The 27,216-nt window shown below is 46.4% G+C and overlaps 1 long non-coding RNA gene across 1 annotated transcript in view; it reads right to left on the bottom strand.

Annotated features, from left to right (window-relative positions):
* LOC144105643 (uncharacterized) overlaps window positions 1-15,776 on the bottom strand; it is a 76,015-nt gene extending 60,239 nt beyond the window's left edge. Inside the window, exon 1 of the long non-coding RNA XR_013308844.1 lies at window positions 15,685-15,776. This is a non-coding gene — a long non-coding RNA (uncharacterized LOC144105643). The remainder of the gene's footprint in view (window positions 1-15,684) is intronic.
* Window positions 15,777-27,216: the final 11,440 nt, after the last annotated feature.

The raw sequence follows: 27,216 nt of genomic DNA, 5'->3' as shown, positions 1-27,216 counted from the left end.
CAGCAATCTCATTAGCAGTCACATTGCTATGACCGGGAACTCATACTAAATGAACAAGACTCAAATGCGGAGGAAGCAGGGACAAGAATGTGCTGAAAATTGGACCTTCAACATGCGCGGAGAGGGACGAACACATGGATAAAGAATCGGTAATTACTGCCACTGCGCTAATAGGAGGGGTCTATCTTGCGTAGAGCAAGTACTACTGCCAGAAACTCTGCTTGAAAAAAGGGGTGAAATCTGGAAGGCACAGTGAACAGGAGAAGTCTAAATGCGAACAGAATATTCCCGCACCTGCCTTTTCATTTCACTGCTATGCGTCGGTTGCTATAGCAATACTTGTAGGGACGGTCCTTAGGTGATCTTCTAGTAGACCATTTAGAATACAGGGTGGCAAAAGTTTGCATTTTGGGCGAAAATATCGTCGGTGAATGGATGTCTTAATGGAAGTCCTGAATTGATGTCTTAAATTGTCACATCTAAAGGCTCAAGTAATCTTTGCAAAAACACTACCTGTGGGGTATGAAAACGAGACCAGAGGGCACTAAAAAAGCAGGTCGGCTTGCGACAGAAAATGTTTTGTGAACAGTGGAAATGAGATTCGTAGATTCTTCGGTACGTCTGCAGAGTTAAATATTGAAGTCGAGGTAGGAGAGGGGGAATGCGGGCTTCAAGGTACAGCACATTGGTAGCCACAAATTTTGGGAGGCCGAGGCACATCCTATGTGCTTCTCTCTCCAAAATGATGAGAGGAAGAAATTTGTATGTAGCCGAGCCTGAAAACAACACAGATCCAAATTCTAAAATTGGCCAGACATACATTTTGTAAATCAATAATAGCGCATCTCTCCGCATGCCGTATCGGTGACTACATAATCTAGGTAACATGCCCACGGCACGACCCGCTTTCACCGCGACATAGTCAATGTGGGGTCTCCAGGTGAGTTTGTTTCTCGTCATAAATGACCCCTAGGTATTTTAGGGATTGAACCTGCGGTATTGGTTGCAACTGGCAAGTGAGAGAGACCCCTACAGGATTCTGTAGAGGGAAAATAAGGATGGTGCACTTGGTAACATTTAACTTCAGGTGTAAGCTGCTCAGCCAGCGCTCAAGTGTGCTCAAATACGATAATCTGCAAACTGAAGAGACTGTAGCCTATGTATTAGGATGGAGTGTTCCACACTGTCGTAAGCTTTGGCGACGTCTAACGTAACCAAAGCCGCGACCTGGCGTTGACGACGAGCAAGGAGAATTCTTGTCTCAAGATCAGCATGTGCATTACATATCGAGCACCGTGGCCGGAAACCTAGTTGACACGGGCTGAGTATAGTTCTGCGGTCCACGAAGGCTTACGCCCGAATTAGTAACACCCTTTATATTAACTTTACGACTAGACAAACTGAAGAGGCGTAGGGTTGACGTTCTGGTCTAGAGCCACTTCACTGTCTTCCCTAGATCTCAGTGAAGCACGAGAGAGTGAAGCAGAGAGAGTGTGAAGCATCATCTTTGTAGCGAACAGCTTATATTGCAAAACGCATACTGCCGCGTGCACAAGAGCAGACAGCGAAAAGCTTGGAGGTAGAAGTGGGCCAGCTCGTTAACCTCGGGACGTTGCCCATACACTGAATATCTCTTTTATTTATTGCACCAAGCAATTCCTGAAGTGGAAACTGTCAAATACCTCGGAGTAATTTATGATCCTTCACTTTCCTGGCGGGTCCGCATAAAGCATATGACTGCGAAAGGAGTCCGCGCGGTCGGCATGCTGCGCAGGCTTAGCAACATTCTTTCCGGCGTCAGGAGGCACTCGCTTCTGAAGATTTGTAGAATATATGTCCTTGTAGTATTAGTGTTCGGCTGTGTCTTATTCTCTGCAGCACCTGCGCATAAACTCTCCCCCTTCTCTTGGAGAGGGAGGAGTTGCTCCTCTGTCTGGGCCTTCGAATGTTTGTGGCTAATTCCGTTTTGCACCTGTAGCCGCCGATTCCATTATTGGCTTCAACAGTTCGGCTCTTAACAGTCCAAATGTTTGTAAAGATGTTCGATTACTCGCTTCATGACTCAAATTTGATCTTTCTTCGACATCATATTGCATTTTTCAAAGAAATGTGGTCCCGATTCCAAACTCTACCGATTTGCTTTGTGCATTTTCTCCTTGAGTCCGTAAACGTCCGCATTTCTGACATCCTTCCGCTTCGCGCCAATTCTGTGTCTGTTTAGATTGAATTTGATGACATCTTTCCAAACCATGTAAAATTTATGCCTTTCCATTTGCTCAACAGCTCATTAAAAGATTACTTGATATGCTTTCCCTCTCGTGCCCTCTTTGCGACGCTCGCCTCACAGTGTGAAGAAAAGGCCGGTGTGGATATTTTCTCTCTCGCTCTCGACTAAGTCATTTTAACTCCCCCTTCCCGAATTCACCCCTATTTATTTGACCAAATCTCTAGCAGTAGTCCTGGCTGTGTGCAAGTTAAAAAGTTCAATGTCTTTTGTCACAATTATGACAGATTCATTATCCCTGTATTCCGTAGTCACAACGTCTACAGGAACGCAGGCACTCCGCCTGCTCAAATGCTTGGTTCCACCTCACCTGTGTTCGTCACGGTTAGTTTGGTGCCTGGGCATAGAGGAATTCATTTCAAAATGGGCACTGATACCCTGTCGGAGGCATCTCTTCAAGGCCCCGTCATATCTCTCCTTCTTCCTGGGGCATATATTACAGCGCCCGGGCTTCGCAGGCATCCGCCCTTAGCGAATGCTAATACGTTTGGAATATGCTTCGAAGTATTTATAATGTATGTTAAACATATTTTGTGTTCATGAATGTTCTAAACATAAGCCGGAAATATTTTCCTGAAAGTTTATGCTTGGTATTCGAAATATATTCTCAGAATTTTTCAAAAATACGTCGCTTATAGCATGCTTCGAGCATGTTTCAGATACGTTGAAAAATATAAATACAGTTGTAGCATGTTGTCAATGTATTAAAATTGTATTTTGGTAAATATGAAATTAATTCATCTGAAGTATTCGTCACTTAAAGCATGATGCGAGCACGTTTCAAACACGTGAAAAAATTATGTATGCAGTTTTGGCATCTCGTTAGTGTATTAAAAGTGTACTGTCTTCAATACGAAATTAATTCGTGCATAGTATACTTCAATTCAAATAAATCGATAGTCCGCGTCAGCATATTTGCAACACACTTTAATCTGCCGTGGAACAACCTAGTGCTCGAAATCACGTTTCCGGGAACAGTGAAAATTCTTCCTTTTCTGTCGTCCATTCGTTTATGTTAACTTCAGCAGAAAGGCAGTCACCACTTATTTAAATTCCGTGTAGAGAGGGTGATAGCATTATACCGCCGATAGCGCCATGCGCGCCTACGGGCCTGAACATGCCAGCGGAAAAGACCCCGACTGGCAAGCCCGACTGGCTCCCTTAGATGCCTATATATTTGTTGGTTGAGAGTTCGACTCCTGACCAAAGCCTGGCGCAAGTTACGACTAACAATTCGGTTCTAGATAGACCTCATATTCGAACGCGACCACTCCGACGCTTGTGCGACAATTTGGGGGCCCACAGTATGTTCTCAAAGAGCGCCTCCCCGGGCAAGATAGTGTGTCTCCTGTCGGAGGGTGTATATATAAGCAAGCCAAACATCAGGCTTCTTAGAGCAGTTCCTGTTTGCTGACGTCACTTTCTGTCAGCGTTTCCTGTGTGGCGGCATATTTCCCGTTCAGGTCCCTTCACGTGGCTTTGCGTTGGCATAGACTTCTTGATTACAACGGGTTTTCTGTGGTATTGTCTGCCACCTAATGCTTGTAGCCAGTGCAGTCATAACTTCTGCTGTTGACAACATTGATCTGCACCATCCGGCGAATCTGACTAGTACACCTTTTTAAGCAGAATTTTTATTGTAATGTATTTTATGTATATTTTTAATGTAATATTGCATATTTTGCTATATTTTTAATTTAATAATTCTATATTTTAGAGTATTTTTTAATGTAATGAATTCAGTGTATATTGTATTACATTTTTACTGTGTAATTAATATATTAGGCAGAGAGAAAATGTATTTTTGACACATTTGTAAGAATGTTAAAAATGTTACTCCTAGCGCAGTTAGCATTCGTATTGCAATTTAAGCATATGAACAAAAAATGTAGAATTAATATGAAGTTAGTACGAGATGTTCGAAATGCAATTTTAGCACATGCTTTTTTCCCTAAGGGTGTTGTTGAAAGAATTTGCAGCATCAGCACTTACCTCCTCTCCCGATTTCCAGCAGCTTCTCTACCCGTGGTAGATAGAGTAAAGGATGGCGATCGCGCAAGCTTGTCGCGTGCCTCAATTAAACTTCTGCCAACATAGGTCTCGTCTGGTGGTCTCCCTATTGTGCGCGCTCTTCGTGGAACCCGAGAAGATGTATCACTTCCTGTTGACCTGCCGCCGCTTCTTACTTTTTACGTAGGTTCCTGCTAGAGAACCCACTACTGCAGCTTGGTCCATGTCTGGCTGCTTGAGTTGTTCGGGCCCTTGGTGCTTTCACCCTTGGAAGCAGCAACAATAATGTGCTATCCTATTTTCAAGGTTTTCGTTCAGATACAAAACGGCTGCCATTCTAAGATCTTTATGAATTCCATCTTCTCTCTACTCGTGTTCAAAATTCATCTCGAAATTCACGAAAGCTTCCTAAACACGGCACGGTTAGGCCTGTTCTCATTTACAGTCACCAATCTCACAGCGTTTGCTATTTTAACTTCAATTCTCAAATCCGCATTGTTATTTTATTTTATTACTTTTTGACGTTTCCAGCACCTGTAAGTCGCCGCCTGGGTCTTGGCCAATTCCCCACAGTGGGTGCGCGCCATTACCCTCTTGAGAACAACAAAAACAACAAAGCTGCAGATGTACACGATGTTCCTAATTTCGGGGGTTTAGTCCTTGACGGACCTCTTAGACTATTCATCTAGGCCAAATAAGCGGAGTGCGCTGGGTACAACTTTTGTGTACCGGACGCAACCTACAAGCCGAGAATCAAGCTCAGGACGCACCCACACAAGGCTTAAACAAAAGCTCATCTGGCCATTCGCCGACTGAGAGGCCTGTCTCCCGAATTCAAGCCTTTTCCTGACAACCATATAGAATGCAGTGCAGGCGCTGAACCCATGAATCTGGCAGCTTTAACTGCGCCTTCCTGCCCCGCCATCAGCGGCAACCACTTCTTTTCGACGGACTTCCCCATGAGGATGCCTGTGAATGGCTGGAGCGTTTCGACCCGGTCGCTGTCTTCTATGCCTAGGACGCGGATCATGTCCCAGTTCGCTGTGTTTACTTAGCGCTGGCAGACTCTCTGAAGACAAGGTTTCTAAACCATGAATCAAGCCTCCGCATGTTGGGCACCTTGAACGTGTAATTACTGCACACTTCCATACGCTCATTTCACAAAGAAAAGGCTAAACAGCTTCCAAAGATCCGCATAAGAATTCTAATCAGAGCGTGACGATGTACGTTGATGTTTATTAATTTATTCAAATACCCTAAAGGCCCAGCGGGGAGGGAATTACACAGAGGAGACACACGAAGCACTTTGACAACACTTTGCTCGAAACAGAAAAGAGAGAGAAAAAAATACAGTCATCATTTTGAAGTACAGTAAAAACAATAACGACAACACAATGGCGTAAACAGAAAGCGTAAAAATTCAAACAGGTGGGATTAAGAATACAAAAACAACGCAGAAAGAAAAAAAAGAATGGAAATGAAACATCTTGAATATTAGAAAAAAAAAGAGTTCAGAAGCGGCCCTTCCGTCACGTGACTCCGAGCATGCTAGAAGAGAAAGTGCGTTTACTGATGAAGACTGCCAAGGAACAGCTGTTCTCTGGCTTAATATGAAGTGCACCGACGACCGTAGCGGACTTGTTGACTGAAGCGGCCTCAATCCGAAGCTCCCTTGACATCAAGCGCACCACTGTATCCATGATCATCGCCAATACTCGGGGAATTGCAGCCTCTTCCGCAGAACTTCTGCGCCACATTATCCGGGCCATTGCGAGTGAAGAGGTAGCGAAGTACTTGTGTGCCCCAACTTAGCCATAAATGTGTAGATTTTCTGATGTCCAGGCGGGTAAGCGGAACAGTAACTGAGAACGTAGCCACTCGTCCCAGCCAGTCCGGCCTCTAGACCTGAAGAGATGCCACCATCGCTAACCTTTACGTCCCTCTGCGAACAACGTGCTAAGAACCACCAGCACCAGCCGAACTCACCCCAATACCAGCACCAGCGACGAACCGCTGAACCACAAACCGCCAGCCATTGTGCTGCTTTTGCGGCAAAGCTGGGTACATTGGTCGCAGCAGTGCATATAACCTCTTCATTCCCCTTGTTCCTCAACAGGGACACTGGTTCTCAGATCCTGACAAGAAACTCAGTTTATGTAGAACATAGACCTAGTGTCCCCCTCGGAGGAAAAGCTTTGTGACGCCTCCTGTGAAGAGCGCAGAGATCTCGCTCCGTAAAGAAGACAACATGGCGGGATTAACCACGAGAACGTTTTACATGCGACGGAGAGATAAGTCGCATTTTACCATTGAAAACGTTTTTGACTGGAACTGTATTTGATATATCTAGAATCGCTATGGCGTAGAACAATTTAGTGCAGTTCATTGCGAAAAAGCAAAGTTTTCTGCCACCAGCGGTATAATGAAATAAATGTTTCTGCACGGGGACATTGGGTCCAAGTCCTGCCAGTTCTTGGTTGGTTCCGGGTGATTAAACGCTTTTTGTTTAATGTACGCAGCTTAGAATTTAAAAAAAACCTTTGTTGTTTGCTTATGTCGTGGCTTTTAGCAATGCCGAACAGATTTTGGGGTAAATTTTTGACCGTGATAACTCCGATATATCCGAATCTGAAAGTGAAGAAGAGGCTAATGATGCATATAACTGTAATATTGAGAAACATTGACGCCACATTTGGCAGTGACCGGGAACAGCCAACTCCTCAAACTTCACAGCGACGTGTTGTGTGAAGAGCAGCGAGTTCAGCTCCACAGAATGATGAACCGAATCTTGAAACCAGGACATACAGCTCATTTGTTAATTATGAATAATAAACATTTGCTTCTTTCAAGTTCTGAGTGGCGTGAAATTCTGACAGCGTTTGAGGATGTCTTCAAGAGAACGGGAATATCCTGAACTACCTAAGAAATACAGACATAGCAACCCAAGTATCCCTGTAGGGGTCATGCATTTTCAGCCAAGCCGAAATTGCGATAAATGAAACTGAAGTTAAGATAAGTTCTGATGCTCAAAATATAAAGCATCATATGTGAAATAAACATTTTCGCTCGGACATTTGTTCTCTGGCCAGAGGAGGATAATGAAATGAGCTTTCGAGGGTACCTTTTCGACGCACGCCGTCCGGTGCCTCGGCAGGGACTGCGGCAGATCCCTGAGAATTTTCAGCATGCCGGCTCTACACCGCCTCTTCCGAACTCTCTTGCCTCCCCGAAACAGATGTCCCGAACTTCGGGACCAATCCTGAAGTCCCCGCAGAGGAAACTAGGCGCAGCAGAGCAGTGAGGTGCGGCTTCTCTGCTGCTATATATAATTATTTAATTAATTAATTAATAATTAATTAATTAATTAATCTTTGGTTTTAGGGGGAAAACAATTGGCGCAGTATCTGTCTCATATATCGTTGGACACCTGAACCGCGCCGTAAGAGAAGGGATAAAGGAGATAGTGAAAGAAGGTAGGAAGAGAGAGGTGCCGTAGTGGAGGGCTCCGGAGTAATTTCGACCACCTGGGAATCTTTAACATGCACTGACATCGCACAGCACACGGGCGCCTTAGCGTTTTTCCTCCAAAAAACGCAGCCTCCGCGGTGTTCTGCGGCTAAAAGCAAAAAAAAAAATCATCCAATGCCTCAACACACTTCTCAGCAACTGCAGCTCAATACGGAGCTCTGGATAACTCAGCACCTAGTTTACCAGTTGCTGACACGCCTACTAGAAGAGCACCGCCGTAACACCGACGCCAACCGCTGCCACACTGCTTCTTCGATGCACCGAAGCTGAGACCGAACATAATGCCATTGTCGCAGCGCGACACCACATACTGCCGACCTACAGATCCCAGTAGAGAGTATCGACGTAACTGACCTAGTGAAAGCAAGGCTAACCCCACCTGTAGCATTTAACACCTACACTCAACTCAACACTCGCGACGATTATGGCCTGCTTACTGGACAGTTGGCCGCAGCGCACAAAAAAGTGTTTTAACTTGGGATGACGACAGATACGCACCGCTGGTTGAGATTTGATTATGCTGAAGAAAACTCCTTCTGGTAAAGTTTCTCACATTAGCCGAGAGCCCCAGTGATGTTTACCGCGGTGCGAACTTTCTAACTGGCCACGGCACAATAGTAGATCTACAGACAAACTCGGCGAGGATTTCAACTAAAAATGCCATCGAAACCAGCCGCATACTGCCAGATGCACTCCAGATATTTGAACAGCACGTGAAACCGTCGGTGATGGTGATGTCAATCCGAGCAACTTAAGGTATGATGGAGAGCAAGCAGGTTTAGATTCTGGAGAGAGACCTCTTTGAAAAGGGTAAGTTGAAGTCCTCCTCACACAAATTATGCAGTGTTAATCAGCACAGCAACAAAGAGACAAATACGGTGCATCTATAAGCCATCAGTGGAAGTATGTGCACGAACTACTTAGCTTGCGCGTCGCCAAAGGAATTGTACGGCGCTGTCAACATCAAGTGCGATGTGAATGCGGCATTAAATCCGAATCGTGAAGAACTATGGAAAATGGCTAACAGCGACCGTAGCACATTGTAGTTTCCGAAGAACACATCTTGTAAAGCACCACTTTGTCAGTCACCCCATCAGGTTTGCCCTAAACAACCACCGCCCTCAAAACTCAAGTCCAGGAAATGCTGTGTACCGGCAGCTATCGACCATCTGGAAACTTTCGGCAGCAGCTGTGGTCCTTGTAAAGAAAAAAGACGACTTCGTGGTTCTGCGTCGACTGGCTCACACAGCACTACCTTTTCAGCTCCACCTGATCAGTTAGACCTTGAGGGCCGCACTTCCCAATGCTCTCCCGGACCTGATTGAACCAGCCGCGTAATTTCTTTACATTAATAAAGTTTATTCTCGCCCTCCCTCGACTATCATCAATTGAAAAACCTCACCAAAAATATATTTACCGCATTCCACGAATTAATGAGGCCTTGGATAGCCTCTGTTACAGCAGATCTGGCTCCTTCATAGACCTGAGGTCGGGAACTTGTAAATAGAGATCGTCAAGACGGACCGCGAAAAGACGGCTTTCATCACAGCTGACAGATTATACGGGTTCTAGGTCCTGCATTTAGGTCTTTCCTCGACACCTGAAACATATCTAAGACTCATGAACACAGTTCTTGCCGATCAGAAATGACACACTTGTCACGTATACCTGAACGACCTGGTTGTCTCGCGTCTCACCAACTTGCCGAACAAGTACTCACCAGCCGAGATAACCTAGATATATGAGTTTCTTCAAGGTGCAAGCGTCTTGCTTACCAATGTCTCCAGTCTCGCTATGTCTTCTGTCTGCTTGCCTAGAAGTGTTTTTGTCATGAAGCTTACCCCGAACATTCACTATTACTTACTTGTATCAGCGAGTCCAAGCAACGGTGCATTTTAAGCCTGCCTCCTCTGAGTCACTAGAATGCTGTCCCGAGCATAAGAAAGATACTACTGGCCTCGATCGTCTATCCGACGAAGTGACTAACTGTCCAGGTCTGCTACTGACGTAAAGTTCGACCTCTCAAGCCAGTCGGACTCATTCAACCACCGTCCAGATCACTCCAACATATCTGGAGGGACTTGTTTTGACGGTTTCCTACATCCAGCTCTAGTCGCCGCGGTGGCTGAGTAGTTATGGCGCTCGGCTGCTGGCCCGAAAGACGCAGGTTCGATCCCGGCCACGGCGGTCGAATTTCGATGGAGGCGAAATTCAAGAGGCCCGTGTACTGTGCGGTGTCAATGCACGTTAAAGAACCCCAGGTGGTCGAAATTCCCGGAGCCCTTCACTACGGCGTCTCTCATAGACTGAGTCGCTTTGGGACGTTAAACCCCCATAAACCAAACCAAGCATCCAGCTCTGTCAACAGGGTGACCATAGCAGCGAACGACTACGCGACGTGCTACGTGGAAGTGGGAACTCTTATTTCGCACCGCCATAGAGATGGCTAAATTATTCGCCCTTAAAACCGTCCTGCGGCACGACGCGCTAGAGGTTCTTGTCACAGAGCGTGGGACAACGATGGGGTCAAGAAAAAATATGCTGAATCCGCGCAGACCATGCAGAACATTCTTGTTCCCATTCGCGCATACCGCCGCAGGACGACAGCCTACAAGCCCCAAAGACATCCTAATGGAACATGTACATAAGGCACTTCCAGTCTTGCTACCCATGTACGTGGACATGAAGCACAAAGGGCTGAGCGAAGTCTTACCTTAAGTTATGCTCGACAATACAGCCGCCGAAGAAACTACGAACATGACTTCGTTCAACCTAGTTTACGGACGCGCCGTACGAAAACCCCAACGCCATGTTTCCTTATGTAGATGAAAACGTAAATTACGTTGCCTCTCTCTCAAGGATCTTATGATGCCCGCCAACTAGCAAAAGTGCGAAGGTCGGGACGCGCGCCACTACAATCAGCGCCAGCGAGATGCCGAAATTATGGAACCCAACCTTGTATTGATTCAGTACCCAATGCGGCGACATTGCTATTTCGACTAACATAGAGTTCATCGGCGCTATTATGAGCTTTATTATGAGGATGTTCCTCACGAAACACCAGAGCCCGGGGGACACAGGCATTCCGAGGTGGTCCACGGGGTCCTTCTGAAAACTTACCGCACTTGGACGCGTGGACAACGTGCCACCGCAATTCCTTTTTAGTATCGCTTCCAGTTATAATGCCGCAAGCGTCTTAAAGCACAACGGACAGCTTGGAGGGAGAAGTGCGTTGACTCGCGAATCTGGGATTCTTCCTGCTGAACGTAGCGGCTCCTTATTTTTCGGGCTTTGGCCTTGATACATCCTAAAGACTATTGACCTAGGTGGCAGTACAAAGCTCCATTTTCTACTTTTTTTGTCTGCAGTTTTTTCCCGTTTGTTATCCCTCCACCTGTGCAAGTCTGTCCTCACAGTGATAAAATCACGATCATCAGCTGCGTCAGTGTCACTTCCGCGTGCACATGGGACTTTATCCAAACGGTAACAAAAAATATTGAAAGAAATGGCCTGCGGAAGCTATTTTGTTCCACCGAGTGGTTACCGCAGCAGCGTATGCTGCCATTGTTTCCTGTGATCTGTAAAATACATTCATATATAACAGTTACCTAGCTATAGTTGCGACAATTAAAACAATAGCGCTTCTAAAATCGGGCTATAAGCTCTTGAGCATTGACGCAAAGGAGGAAACGAAAAAATTTTTCAAACGCACCGTACGAGTGATGAATTTTTTTCTTTTATGAAGGCACAATATCCTGGACTAGACGACCGCGGACAGACTCATTGAAAAGATTGCAGGTTTCTATGCTTTTGGTTCAAGCACAGCGCCGTTATTGGAGACGTTTTCTCTGTATCACTCCAGAAATAGCTCGTAGCTTCCCTCGCACGCTCTCTTCTCTATTCTGACATGCTTGTGGTTTTCTGGTTTATATTTTCGAGTGTCGGAGTTTCTGTACCTCTGGTTTGCACGGCGCATGCAGAAAAAATTCTTGAAATATGCTTGTGCAAAGGTAAGAGTCCTCGTTATTTTGCCTCTAGTAGAGCGACTAGGAAGGCTGACACAAATTGGAAAGCAGAAAGTGGAAACAAATGGTGGCACTGAGACGCTAATAGCAGGCCATGGTACCGAGAAGTCATGCGGTGCGCGCAACGAAATCGCTGCTTGCTTGCAAGGGACGTAACAAAAGCAGTGCGTGACGGTTTAATTTCCTGGCACGCTTGGGACTGTGCTTTCTTCGATATGCATGAGAGCAAAACGTTGAACACCACTCAGGCATTGCTGCAGTGAGGTTATCAAGTTGTAATGCTGATCAGATGCTCATAGTTTCTCGAGCCAATGTAGGACGATTAGGATTTTTCATTAATACGTGAGCCAAATTAACCCACACAGCCTAAGGAATGAAAGCAAGAAGGAATGGGAGAAGCTTAATTCATGCTGGGAAAACACCTCAAAATCGATGTAGTAAGCAAACAGCGCCAGATAAATTTTTGCCTTGTCCCTTATATGCGCATGCAAATTTGACACGTTCCGAAAGTTCCACCTCTGAAACCTCATGCCTTTCCTCCTATCAATGAGACAGGTGGCCAAGAGTTGCACATCCTCTAAGGTTACACGTTTTTTTCCGTAGTGTATGGTACTGCTTTGACTTTCTATGCTGTGCACTCATGTGTTTTTCCCGAACAATTGAGCAGTTATTCGAGGATGCTATAGGCATTATGCATTAAGGGTGGATATATCTGAAAAAGTTAACCTACAATTGCGTGCGAGTTTTGAAAGCAGCTGCTGCAGTATTTTTATCCTAGGTACCCAGAGAAGGAACACGCTGTGCTGAACGGCGGCGGACTTAGGCTTAGGCTTCTGCAGAGCGCACAGCGATCCGCCGACGATGAGCTTATAGCTGACCTTCTCCTCGGCGAACCTTCACAAGAAGCATGTGGAATTGATATTACCGCTTCAGTTACTTGCAAACGAAGCAAATGAAAATGTAAACTAACGTCTTTCGTCGGATATGATATCATGTTCTCTGTCTGACAGGGGGCAATTGCAGTTTCTTTGGATTCAGTGGGATCTGTACCAGAATTCTATGCTCATTCGTCGTCTCCTCTCTTCTCAAGATTTCTTTCAATACCACAGACTGATCATCCATTGTCCTCATAGCTCCTCCCGTAAAACACCATAGCACACACTCATTTTTTTGCTCTTAAGCTGCACTATTTAACAAAAAATGTTAGCGCAACTGTTTGAGCAAAAACTGTGGCAAACGACAGGGTGATTCTGCATATGGTAATTAAAGTAATTAAAACGGCTCGGTAAAGATGCGGCAGGCAACGAGAGACAGAGCTACCCTTCAATATTATAGTTTTGATTTGATACGAAGTCACTGAACACAAATTCGAGGATCTAAATTGAATATGCTCTGTTTAAAAAAAAATACTCTATATTATTATGCTAGAAGCTTACCCAGCGCGAAAATGTTCAGCCGAATTGCATGTTGACTACAGATGGCAGATTAAAACGTCACGCTAGGATAAGTTATTTGGTTTTGACTCAGTGCTTGCTCGGACCGTTGATGCGTCATCCTAGTGCCTTTTTCAAAGAAATCTGGTCTCGATTTCAAACTCAAGAGATTTGATTTGTGCATTTTCTTCTTGACTCCGAAAAGGTCCGCATTTCTGACATCCTTCCGCTGTGAGCCAATTCTGCGTCTGTTCAGATTGAATTTGATCACATCTTTTCAAACCACGTAAAATTTATGCCTTTCCATTTGCTCAACAGCTCATTACAGGATTACTTGATATGCTTTCCCTCTCGTGCCCTCTTCGCTACACTCGCCTCACAGTGTGAAGAAAAGGCCGGTGTGGATATTTTCTCTCTCGCTCTCGACTAGATAATTTTCACTCCCGCTTCCCGAAATCACCCGCTACTTCTTTGACCAAATCTTTAGCACTAGTCTTAGCTTTGTGCAAGTTAAACAGCTCGTTGTCTTCGGTTACAATTATAAAGGATTCATTATCCCTGTATTCCGTAGTCACCACGTCTACGGGAACGCAGGCACTCCTCCTGCTCCAATGCTTGGTTTCACCCCACGTGTGTTCGTCACGGTTAGTTTGGTACCTGGGCATAGAGGAATTCATTTCAAAATGGGCACTGATACCCTGCCGAAGTCATCTCTTCGAGGCCCCGTCATATCTCTCCTTCTTCCCGGGGCATATATTACAGCGCCCGGGCTTCGCAGGCATCCGCCCTTAGCGAATACTAATACGTTTGGAATATACTTCGGAGTATTTATAATGTATTTTAAACATATTTTGTATTCATGAATTTTCTAGACATATGCTGGAAATAGTTCCCTGAAAGTTTATGCTTGGTATTCCAAATATATTCTCAAAATTTACCTAAATACTTCACTTATAGCATGCTTCGAGCACGTTTCAAATACGCTGAAAAATATGAACGCGGTTCTAGCATGCTGTCAGTGTATTAAACTTTCGTAAACATGAAATTAATTCGCCTGAAGTATTCGTCACATAAAGCATGTTGCGGGCACGTTCCAAACACGTGAAAAAAATATGTATGCAGTTCAGGAATCTTGTTAGTGTATTAAAAGTGTACTTTCGTCAATATGAAATTAATTCGTGCATAGTATACTTCAATTCTAATAAATCGATAGTCCGCGTCAGCTTATTTGCAACACACTTTAATCTGCCGTGGAACAACCTAGTGCTCAAAATCACGTTTCCGGGAACAGTGAAAACTCTTCCTTTTCTGTCGTCCATTCGTTTATGTTAACTTCAGCAGAAAGGCAGTCACCACTTTGTAAAATTCCGTGTAGAGAGCGTGATAGCATTATACCGGCGATGGCGCCATGCGTGCTTACGGTCCTGAACATGCCAGCGGAAAGGACCCAGACTGGAAAGGCCGATCGGCTTCCTTAGACGCCCATATGTTTGTTGGTTGGCAGTTCGACTCCTGACCAACGCCTGGCGCAAGTTACGACGAACAATTCGGTTCTAGATAGACCGCAGATTCGAAAGCGATGACTCCGATGTTTGTGCGACAATTTGGGGGCCCACAGTATGTTATCAAAGAGCGCCTCCCCGGGCAAGATAGTGTGTCTCCTGTCGGGGGGTATATATATAAGCCAAGCCAAACATCAGGCTTCTTAGAGCAGTTCCTGTTTGCTGACGTCACGTTCTGTCGGCGTTTCATGTGGGGCGACACATTTCCCGTTCAGATCCCGTCACGTGGCCTTGCGGTGGCATAGACTTCTTGATGATCAGGCGGTCGAAATTTCCGGAGCCCTTCACTACGGCGTCCCTCATAGCCTGAGTCGCTTTGGGACGTTAAACCCCCATAAAAAAACTTCTTGATGATAACGCGTTTTCTGTGGTATTGTCTGCCACCTGATGCTTGTAGCCAGTGCAGTCATAACTTCTGCTGTTGACAACATTGATCTGTACCATACGGCGAATCTGGCTAGTACACCTTTTTGAGCCGAATTTTTAATGTAATGCAACGTATTTAATCTATATTTTTAATGAAATATTGCACATTTTTGGTACGCTTTTCATTTAATTGTATATTTTAGTGTATTTTTAATGTAATGAATTCAATGTATATTTTAATTTTTACTGTGTAACAATATTCTAAGCATAGAGAAAATGTATTTTTGACACATTTGTAAGAACGTTCAAAATGTTACGCCTGGCACATTTAGAAAGCATTCATATTGCAATTTAAGCATATGAACAAAAAATGCAGAATTAGTATGAAATTAGTACGACATGATCGAAATACATTTTTAGCACAGCCTTTTTTCGCTAAGGGTGTTATTGAAAGAATTTGCAGCATCTGCACTTACCTCCGCTCCCCACTTCCAGCAGCTTCTCTACCCGTGGTAGAGTAAAAGATGGCGATCGCGCAAGCTTTTCGCGTGCCTCAGTTAAACTTCTGCCAACATAGGTCTGGTCTGGCGGTCTGCCTATTGTGCGCGCTCTCCGTGAAACCTGGTAAGATAGATCACTTCCTGTTTACCTGCCGCCGCTTCTTACTTTTTACATAAGCGCCTGATAGAGAACCCGCTACTGCAGCTTGGTCCAAGTCTGCCTGCTTGGGTTGTTCTGGCTCTTGGGGATTTCACCCTTGGAAGCAGCGACAATAATGTGCTATCCTCTTTTCAAGGTTTTCTTTCAGATACAAAACGGCTGCCATTCTAAGATCTTTATGAATTCCATCTTCTCTCTACTCGTGCTCAAAATTCATCTCGAAATTCACGAAAGCTTCCTAAACACGTACGGCACGGTTAGGCCTGTTCTCATTTACAGTCACCAATCTCACAGCGTTTCCTATTTTAACTTCAATTCTCAAATATGCATTGCTATTTTTAATTTATTATTTTTGACGTTTCCATCCTCTGTAAGACACCGCCTGGGTCTTGGCCAATTCCCCACAGTGGGTGCGCGCCATTACCCTCTTGAGAACAACAGCAACAAAGCTGCAGATGTACGCGATGTTCCTAATTTCGGAAGTTTAGTCCTTGACGCACCTCTTAGACTATTCATCTAGGCCAAATAAGCGGAGGGCGCTGGGTACAACTTTTGTGTACTGGACGCAACCTACAAGCCGAGAATCAAGCTCAGGACGCACCCACACAAGGCTTAAACAAAAGCTCATCTGGCCATTCGCCGACTGAGAGTCCAGTCTCCCGAATTCAAGCCTGTTCCTGACAACCATATGGAATGCAGTGCAGGCGCTGAACCCATGAATCTGGCAGCTTTAACTGCGCCTTCCTGCCCCGCCATCAGCGGCAACCACTTCTTTTCGACGGACTTCCCCATGAGGATGCCTGTGAATGGCTGGAGCGTTTCGACCCGGTCGCTGTCTTCTATGCCTAGGACGCTGACCATGTCCCAGTTCGCTGTGTTTACTTAGCGCTGGCAGACTCTCTGAAGACAAGGTTTCTAAACCCTGAATCAAGCCTCCGCATGTTGGGCACCTTGAACGTATAATTACTGCACACTTCCACACGTTCATTTCGCAAAGAAAAGGCTAAACAGCTTCCAGAGATCCGCATAATAATTCTAATCAGAGCGTGACGATGTACGTTGAAGTTTATTAATTTATTCAAATACCCTAAAGGCCCAGCGGGGAGGGAATTACATAGAGGAGACACACGAAGCACTTTGACAACACGTTGCTCGAAACAGAAAAGAGAGAGAAAAAAATACAGTCGTCATTTTGAAGTACTGTAAAAACAATAACAAAAACACCATAGCGCAAATAGAATGCGTAAAAATTCAAACAGCTGGGATTAAGAATACAAAACAACGCAGAAAGAAAAAAAAAAGAATGAAACCTCTGGAAACACCTTGAAACATCTGGAATTATAGAAAAAAAGAGTTGAGAAGCGGCACTTCCGTCACGTGACTACGAACATGCTAGAAAATAAAGTGCGTTTACTGAAGAAAACTTCCAAGGAAAAGCTGTTCTCTGGCTTAATATGAAGTGTACCGACGACCGTAGCGGACTTCTTCACTGAAGCGGCCTCAATCCGAAGCTCCCTTGACATGTGTGCCCCACAGTACAAGCGCGCCACTGTATCCATGATAATCGCCAATTCTCGTGGAACTGCAGCCTCTTCCGCAGGACTTCTGCGCCAGACGATCCGGGCCATTGCGAGTGAAGAGGAAGCGAAGTACTTGTCTGCCCCAACGCAGCCATAAATGTTTAGATTTTCTGATGTCCACGCGAGTAAGTGGAACAGTAACTGATAACGTAGCCACTCGTCCCAGCCAGTCCGGCCTCTAAGCCTGAAGGGACGCCGCCATTACTGACCTTTACATCCCTCCGCCAACAACGTGCTAACAACCAACAGCACCAGCCGAACTTACCCCAGCACCAGCACCAGCGACGTACTTACATCTGCTGATCCACAGACCGCCAGCCATTGTGCTGCTATTGCGGCAAAGCTGGACATATCGGTCACAGCAGTCCATATAATCAAGTGAGCTTTCGATAGTACCCTTTCGACGCGCGCCGTCCGGTGCCTTGGCTGAGAATGTGGCAGATCGCGGAGAAATTTCAGCATGCCGGCCCTACACAGCCTCTTCTGGACCCCCTTGCCTCCCTGAACCAGCTGTCCCGAGATGCGGGGCCAATCCTGTAGTCCCCGTAAGGGAAACCAGGGGCAGCAGAGCAGTGAGGTGCGGCTTCTCTGAGGCTAAAAGCAAAAAAATCGTCCAATGCTTCACCACACTTATTGCAACTGCCGCTCAGTACGGAGCCCTGAATAACTGAGCACCTAGTTTACCAGTTGCTGATACGACTACTTGAAGATCACCGCCGTCTCGCCAACGCCAATCGCTGCCACACTTCTTCGATGCATCGACTCTGGGACCTAACATGCTGCCATTGTCACAGCACGATGCCACATACTACCGACCTACAGATCACAGTAGAGAGGATCTACGCAAGTGCCCTAGAGGACACTCGCGACGATTATGGCCTGCTTACTGGACAGTTTGCCGCAGCGCACAAAAGGTTTTCAACTTGGGATGACCACAGATACGTACCGCTGGTTGAGATTTGATTACGCTCAAGAAAACTCCTTCCGGTAAAGTTCCTCAGATCAGCCGAGAGCCCAAGTGACGTTAACTGCGGTGTAAACTTCCTAACTGGCCACGGCGCAATCATCGATGAACAGACGAATTCGGCGAGGAGTTTGACTAAAGATGCCATCGGAACCAGGCGCATACTGCTAGCTGCACTCCAGATTTTTGAACAGCACGTGAGACCGTCGGTGATAGTCGGTGATGGGGATGTCAATCCGTGCAAATTAAGGTATGATCGAGAGCGAGTTTTTTGATTCTGGAAAGAGGCCTTCTTGAAATGGTGAAGTTGAAGTCTTTCTTACACAAATTCAGCAGTGCTAATCAGCTCTGGGACAAGGAGACAAATACGGTGCACATATAAACCATCAGTCGAAGTATATGCACGCACTACTTAGCTACTGCGTCGCCAACGGAATCGCACGGCGCTGTTAGCCTGAAGTACGACGTGAATCCGGCATTAAATCCGAAGCCTGAAGAACTATGGAAATTGCTCTACCGCGACCATCGCGCATTGTAGTTTCCATCTTGTAAAGCAGCATTTCTCTACAAACAAAATTGTCCGACCACTTTGTCAGTCACCCCATCAGGTTAACCTTAAACAACTTCCGCCATCAGGACTCAAATCTAGGAAATGCTGTATACCAGCTTCTTCCAACTATGTCGAAACCCATGGCAGCGGCTGTGGTCCTTGTAAATAAAAAGAAGCCTTAGCAGCTGTGTGTCGACTGGCTCACACAGATGCCCCTTCAGCGCCAACTCATTCGTCAGGCCTGGAGGGCCGTATTCGCCAATGGCTTCCCGGACCAGAGTGAACCACGCTCGTGATTACTTTATTTTAATTGTTTATTCTCTCCCTTTCTCGGCTATAATCAATTAAACAAACCCACCAAAAAGATATTTACCCAATTTTACGAATTCATCATGCCTTGAATTGACTCTGTGGTAGCAGATATGGCTTCCACATGGAGCAGAGGTCGGGAACTGATAAATAGAGATCGACAAGAGGGAGCGCGGGAAGACGACTTACTGCACAGCAGACGGATTATACGTGTTCTAGGTCTTGCAGGTAGCCCTTTGCTCGGCACCCGCAACATTGCGAAGAATCATTGACACAGTTCTCTCCAATCTGAAATGACACACTTGTCACGTATACCTGAACTAACTGGTTGTATTCGCCTCGTAATTCAACGAGAACCTCCATCACCTCGGTGTGATCCTGGAGGCCATAAAGTCATCCGACCTGTTACAATGAAAGCCGAAGAACATGTGTCCCTTACGAGAAGCAGATTTAAGACCACGTAGTGAACAGCGACGGTGTCGTTCCGAATCGAGAGGAAACAGTTGACATTGCGAATTTGCCGGGGTCGCGTCGCCTTAAAGCAGTTCGCTTCTACGTTGGCTTAGCAGCAGATTACTGCCGGTTCGTGAAATTTTTTTCATAAGTCGCCCAGCCCCTTACCAGGCTGACTAAGGCTGACGTGGCCTTCAGGTGAGAATTCCTGCATGTGCAGCCATTTTGAAAGCTCCAACGTGGCCTGAAGACACCGCCGGTACTGGTACATTTTGAAGAAAATACCGACAAAGAAGCCCACATCGATGCGAGCATTGCTGATTTTGGCACTGTTGTGGTCCCAGTCAAGATGGGACAACCGCCTGTAATCGCCTCTTACAGTCGACCTTTTTCCTGGGCCGAGTTCTACTCTGCCACAGAAAAACAATGCCTCGCCATCGTGTCGTCATTTAAGAGTTTCGACCGTACCTCTAAGGGAGTCCTTTCAAAGCCGTGAGCAACGATCACGCGCTTTCTTGGCCAGCCAACCTCAAGTTTCCCGCATCGCTCCTCGCAGGATTGAGCCGATGACTGCAAGAATATGGTATTACTGTGACGTACAAGTCCGGCCGTAAGCACATAGATGCCGACTGACTTTCCCGTGCACCCAGCTTCGGAAGCCGCTGTTGACGACAATGTTTTTGTGAAAGTGTTCAGTCCCACCAACGTGACGAACAACTCAGAGGGCGAGATATCCTGGATATAGTTGAGTTTCATCAAGCGGCAAGCGTCTTTCTTTCCAAAGTCTGCAGTCGCGTTGCGTGTTCTCTCTGCTTGCCTAACAGCCTTTCTTCACGAAGAAATTCAGCCCGAACAATCAGTATTACTTAGTTGTACCAGCGAGCTCAAGCGACGATATTTTTCAAGCCTGCCACCTTTGAGTCAATCGAATGGCGTCCCGAATATAGAAAGATACAACTGGCTACGCCTATCCAACGACGTCACAAACTTGCGAGGTCTGCTACTGGCGCAAGGTTCCGCGCCTCAAGCCACTCGGTCTCATTCAACCACCGTCGAGATCACTCCCAAAAATTGGGAGAGACTTGTTTAGGTGGGTCACTACTTCCAGCTCTGTCGACAGGGTGACTGTAATAGCGAACGACAACCTGATGCGCTACGCGGAGATGAGAACTCTTATTTGGCGCCGCCATAGAGATGGCCAAGTTATTCGCTCTTAAATCCGTTCGAGGGAACGACGCGCCAGGGGTACTTGTCAGAAACTGAAGAGATTACGGTGGGGCAGACAAATATGTTGCATCGGCTCATACCATGAAGCACATTCTTGTTCCCATTCGCGCATGCCACCGCAGGATGACAGCCTACAACCTCCCAAAAAACAACCTAATGCAACATGTAAGCAAGACACTTGTAACCTTGCTGTTCATGTACGTGGACGTGGAGCATAAAGCGTGCGACGAAGTCTTACATTAAGTGAGGTTCGTGTATAATACAGCCATCGAAGAAACTACAGCATGACTTCGGTAACCCTTGTAAAGAAACAAGGAAACAGAGAAGCGGAAACAGCAGTTCCCCGGAAAGAAGCGCCAAGCTTGGGTAAAGTGCTACAAAGCAGAAACAGACGGCAACAGAAACCTGGGCGCCCTTGGAGACACCCGAACGGCGGCGCCCCGAAGAGAGCGGACAAAAGAACACCAACAGCCCGGCGCCTTTAATTGGCAGCGACATTAGGGAGAGCCGCGCGGTCGGCTACAGACGGCGCTTCAGCTACACGCCTGCAAGCGGTTTCCTTCCTGAATGAACTCAGATGTCAAACACGGCGCAAGTGTGGGGGTGGGGACGCGACCGCCAAACCATGTGCTCGTGCGGGTGAGAGAGAAAGAGTGCCTCGTGAACATTGAGGGTGAAAAAGCGTGTGGACGGGGCCAGTGGGAAAAGAACAGTCGTCGGAAGAAGACGTGTGTAATGCCTTTTGAATATAGCCAATGTTTTTGTTATCGTTAAACAGTTTTGTCCCTGTGTGATTTTTCTGTTGTTATTCGAACCCCAAAAGTTTTAAAGTTCAGAGTTGTAGCGTTATCGCTAGATTTAAAAGAAGCTACTATATATACATTACATGGTGCCGAAACCCGGGATGAGAAGACAGCGGTGAAATCCGAACAGACCACGAGGGACTGCAAAGACTGAGCTGAAGACACGACAACATGGAAAAGCTCAAAGCCAAGAGGAGAAGTCGACGAGGGCAGAACACAATCATAATCAACAAGGCCACAGCAGTGCTGCCGACAGCCGACGTTCATGAACTGACAGCGCTGCTGCACAGATTACAAGTAAGCAACGATGAACTGCGGAAGTTAAACGACGACATGGAGGACCATCTACCGGAGGAAGCTTTCGATACCGAATTCACCGAGGCCATCGAATACGACGACCGGGCCATGAACAAAATCGGTCTCCTCAAGGCTCGGATAGCAGCTTCGCAACCGACAACGCCTGCAGTACACAGCGCCGAATCCATGCAAGCGTCGCTGCCGACACCAAGGCACAGTGGCATAAAGCTCCTGAAGCTGCATCTAGAATCCTTCAACGGTGAGCTTGACAACTGTCAGACTTTTTGGGAATGATTCCGCGAGACGGTGCATGAAAATCGGAGCTTATCGAAAGCGGAGAAGTTCCATTACTTAAAGAGCCTCCTCACCGGGCCCGCCTCGTCGGCAGTAAGAGGATTGCAGGCAACAGAGTCCTGCTATGACGACGCAGTACAGATACTGCAGCGCCGTTTCGGCGACAAGGTACGAATAGAGCAGGAACACCTTACCAAGTTACGGATGCTGCCGTCTGCATCGTCTTCAGGAGATGTCAGGGGACTCCGCCGGCTTTACGACCAAGTGCAAGCACACATTTGCGGACTCGCGGGACTGGGAGTGACCACGCATGCTTACTCTGCAATGCTTTGCGACATCGTACTAACAGCGCTGTCGCGAGACATGGTAGTAGAGTTTCATCGACTGACAAGCCGAGCTACAAAGACAGATGAGTTGTCGTCAGCCGGTAGCAGCCTCGCCCCGCCAGCGCAGCAGTCCGCCTCTACGCACACATCAGACAGATCTGACGGCAGGTTAAATGAGATATTAGAGTTTCTGCTAGTGGAGACCGAGTGCCGAGAGCGGTGCAAACAAGATCCTGTCACTGTGGCAGAGAAGAAGCCATATCACATGAACCGCTTCGGAAAACGACCGAATCATCATACTGCCAGTGCCGCTGTGCTTTCTACGCAACCGGAAAAGGCTGAGAAATGTGCCTTCTGTGATTCAAGCACGCACGGCACATAGTTTTGCACAGCTGCGCTGAAAAATAAAGAAAAAACAGAGAAGTTAGCCAAGGCATAAAGGTGCTTTCGGTGCACGAAGTGGGGGCACAGATCTAAAGATTGCAGGAGAAAGATAAGCTGCGAGCATTGCGAAAGAAGACACGCCACCTCAATGTGCAATCCAAATTGGACAATAGACAAAACCGACGCACCAACGGAGGTCACTGCCACGAACGTGCATGCAGCCGCTAACAGAAAAGAGACTCAAGAGACAGTGCTGCAGACTTTCCGCGCCTTTGCTGTGGGGGACACTAAATACGGCTACATCCGGGGCGTAATGGACGGTGGAAGCCAGAAAACGTTCATTCGAGAAGACATCTCAAAAACACTTGGTTTGAAGACGTTAGGAGAATGCGAATTCCATCTGAACACCTTTGGGAAGCCTGCCACGCAGTTGCAAAGATGACGGCTCGTAGAACTTCGCCTTCGCAGCCAGTATAGCGGCCAAGAAACCACAGTAGAGGCTATTGAGGTGCCCTTTATATGCAAGGATGTCCAGCAAGTGCCCGCAGATCACAGTTTTGTACAAAATATGGAACTCGGAGGAGCATTAATCGCAGACAAATTTCTCTATCCCAGCATGACATCTGTCCCAGGATTTGGATTATTAGCGCCGATCACCTCTGGAAATTCCAAAGTGGTGAAGTGCAGCGAAGCGACGAAAACGAAGGGTTGGCAGCCGTTAACACTAGGCTTGGTTGGACCATCCAGGGGCCGTTCAGTGTGACCCCCAACCTCATACTGGCAAATAATGTTTGCATATTGCGAATAGGTTTGGAGACGGCTGAAAAAGTCCACACTACGCTGCAGAACTTCTGGGAGTTGGACGCCATTGGCATGAAAGATTCCCCAGAGACGCCGAACGCACGACCACTAGTCAAAATACAATTGGAAAAGAAAGGTCAGCGTTATCAAGTTGCACTGTCATGGAAAGACCCATCGCAGGAACTAAGTGACAACAGACACATGGCGGTGCAACGGCTAACCAGCTTGGCGAGGCGACTTGGGCGGAACAAAGAACTTTTGGAACAGCACGACTCGGCTATTAGAAGTTACATGGAAGCTGGGCATGCAGAAAGAGTGCCCAAGGGAACCATCGGTCCTGACGCCTTCCCATCTCATCACGGGCAAACGGCTGATTGCTTTGCCCGAAGCAAGGATAGCGTCCATTCCTTCGGCCACTGCAACAGACATAGGTCGAGACGGAAATACCGGCAGACTATAATAAAATCATTTTGGAAGCGATGGTTGAAGGAGCACATCCTTCAGTTACGGTCAGCCCACTTCGCCTCTTCAAGCCCTGCGAGCACATAGCCGTGGACGACTTGGTGATCGTGCACAAAGAAAATGCGCCAAGGCATATGTGGCAGACCGTGCTCGTGTTGTGGAGGTCTTTAAGGGGCGAGATGGACATATCCTATCATGCACCGTCAAGCTGCCGTCCGGGGTACAGCTCCTCTACCCATTAGAAACGAACATAAAATTAGTTTGTACTCATTTTTTTTGGGGGGGGGGAGGATGTAAAGAAACAAGGAAACAGAGAAGCAGAAATAGAAGTTCCCCAGAAAGAAGCGCCAAGCTTTGGTAAAGTGCTACAAAGCAGAAACAGACGGCAACAGAAACCTGGGCGCCCTTGGAGACACCCGAACGGCGGCGCCCCGAAGAGAGCGGACAAAAGAACACCAACAGCCCGGCGCCTTTAATTGGCAGCGACATTAGGGAGGGCCGCGCGGTCGGCTACAGACGGCGCTTCAGCTACACGCTCGCAAGCGGTCTCCTTCCTGAATGAACTCCAGATGTCAAACACGGCGCAAGTGTGGGGGTGGGGACGGGACCACCAAACCATGTGCTCGTGCGGGTGAGAGAGAAAGAGTGCCTCGTGGACACTTAGGGTGAAAAAGCGTGTGGACGGGGCCAGTGCGAAAAGAACAGTCGTAGGAAGAAGACGTGTGTAATGCCTCTCGAATATAGCCAATGTTTTTGTTATCGGTAAACAGTTTTGTCCCTGTGTGATTTTTCCGCTGTTATTCGAACCCCAAAGGTTTTAAAGTTTAGAGCTTTAGATTTGTCGCTAGATTGAAAAGTAGCTACTACATATACATTATAACCCTAGTTTACGGACGCGCCGTGACGAAAACCCTCGACGCAATGCCTCCCTATGTAGACGACAACGTAAGTGACGAATTTTCCTCTCTCTCAAGGATTTTATAATGCCCACCAACTAGTAAAAGGGCGAAGGCCGGGACGCTCGCCACTACAACCAACACCGGCGAGATGCCTTATTCCTGGCACAGCTTTGTATCGATTTATTACCCAATGCGACGACATGGTTATTTCGATTCAGCTAGAGGTCATCGGCGCAGGGGGTGATTCTCGGCAGACAGGTGATTCTGCACATGCTAATTAAAACGGCTCGGCAAAATACCACAGGCAACGAGGGACACAGCTGCCCTTCACCGTTGTAGCTTTAATTTGATATGAAATCGCTGAACACAAATACGGGCGTCTAAATATGATGTGTTCTGTTTAAAGTTTTAGAGCGACAGATATGAATTTTTCCATCACGATGCCAGAAATATATCTTCTGGCTTTGTTTTTAACCTTCATCAAGCCCCCTATGAAACAGATGAACACGAATAATTCGCACCAAGTCTAGACATTCTGTCAAGCAGTAATAACTGTGCCTTCGGTACATATACAGCGGCTATAGTCGATTTTACTTTCCGGTATTGTTTGTAACGTTGCGACGATATATTCCGCTATTAAATATTGTAACGTGATCCGCAAACGAAGCCGATAGCTCTATCATTAGCAGCTATCACTATCACTCCGACACCGTGGTCGTGTGCGAGTCTGGGGGCTATCTAGGACCGAATTGCTAGTCGTAACCTGCATCAGGCATAGGTGACGGGTCGAACTGTCAACCAACAAATACACGGGCGTCAATTGGAGCCCGTCGGCCTTGCCAGACGGGGTCCTCTTCGCTCGCATGTTCGGGCCCGGAGGTGCAGATGACATCTTTGCCGGTTTAATGCCATGCCGCTGTCCGCACGTAATTTAAATAAGTGGGTATTGCCTTCATGCTAGAAGTTACCATAAATGAAATGACGACAGAAAAGGGAGAGTTTTCACTTGTCCCCGAAACTCGATTTTGACCACCAGATTGTTCCACGGCAGCTTGAAGTGTGCGGAAAATTTGTTTACGCGAACTGCTCATTTATAAAAATGGAATATATTAAGGACCAATTAATTTCGTCTTTAGAAAATTTCACTTTATATATATTGCCAATATATAAACGCGACTTCCCGAAACGCGATTTCGAGCTCTAGATTGTTCAACGGCAACTTGAAGTGTGCTGCATATATATGTTTGCGCAGACAGCCCTATGTTAGAAATGAAGTATACTTTGGAGGATTTAATTTTGTATTTACGAAAGCACACATTAAATACATTGCCAACAAGCGAATGCCGTTCCCCTAAACGCGATTTCGAGCACTAGATTGCTCTACAGCTGCCAGAAATGTGCTTCAAATATGTTTAAAAGGGCTGCTCGTTTGTTAAAAATTCAAGTATACTTCAGACGCATTTATTTATTTTTAGGAAAGTACATTTTTAATACACTGACAAGATTCTAAAATCGCGTATATATTTTTCATATATTTAAAACAAGCTCAGCGCGTGCTTTAAGTGACACATTTTTCGCAAATAAGAATAATATATTTCGAATACCAAGCATGAAATTTCAGCAATCTATTTCCTGCATGCTTTTAGTGCATTTATTTCAATTCATTTAGGTTTATTAATTTAAAGTCCCAAAAAAAGGGGTGTTACATAAGAGGTGGCAAGGATTAAAAGCACAAATTCACAATAACAAGAAAGTTTTTTACATTTTCAGCGGGAAGACTTGGGCAAATGAAGATGGCAACGGTGTTTGGAAGGCTGTTTCAGTCTGCGGCTGCACGAGGAAATAAGTAATTAGAAAAAGCGACGGTTCGTGAACGCGGACGGGCAACTTGTAGGTGATGGCTGGTGCGATAAGATATGGGTGCTGGGGGAAGAATATAAGGTGCGATGTGCATAGGGCTGTGGAAGAATTTGTGAAATAAAGATACGCTAACAATGCG

Source organism: Amblyomma americanum, chromosome 9 (genome assembly GCF_052857255.1).
Source record: "Amblyomma americanum isolate KBUSLIRL-KWMA chromosome 9, ASM5285725v1, whole genome shotgun sequence".
Classification (NCBI taxonomy): domain Eukaryota; kingdom Metazoa; phylum Arthropoda; class Arachnida; order Ixodida; family Ixodidae; genus Amblyomma; species Amblyomma americanum.
The sequence above is the reverse complement of the archived record's forward strand: the minus strand, read 5'-3'. Positions and strand labels throughout refer to the sequence as shown.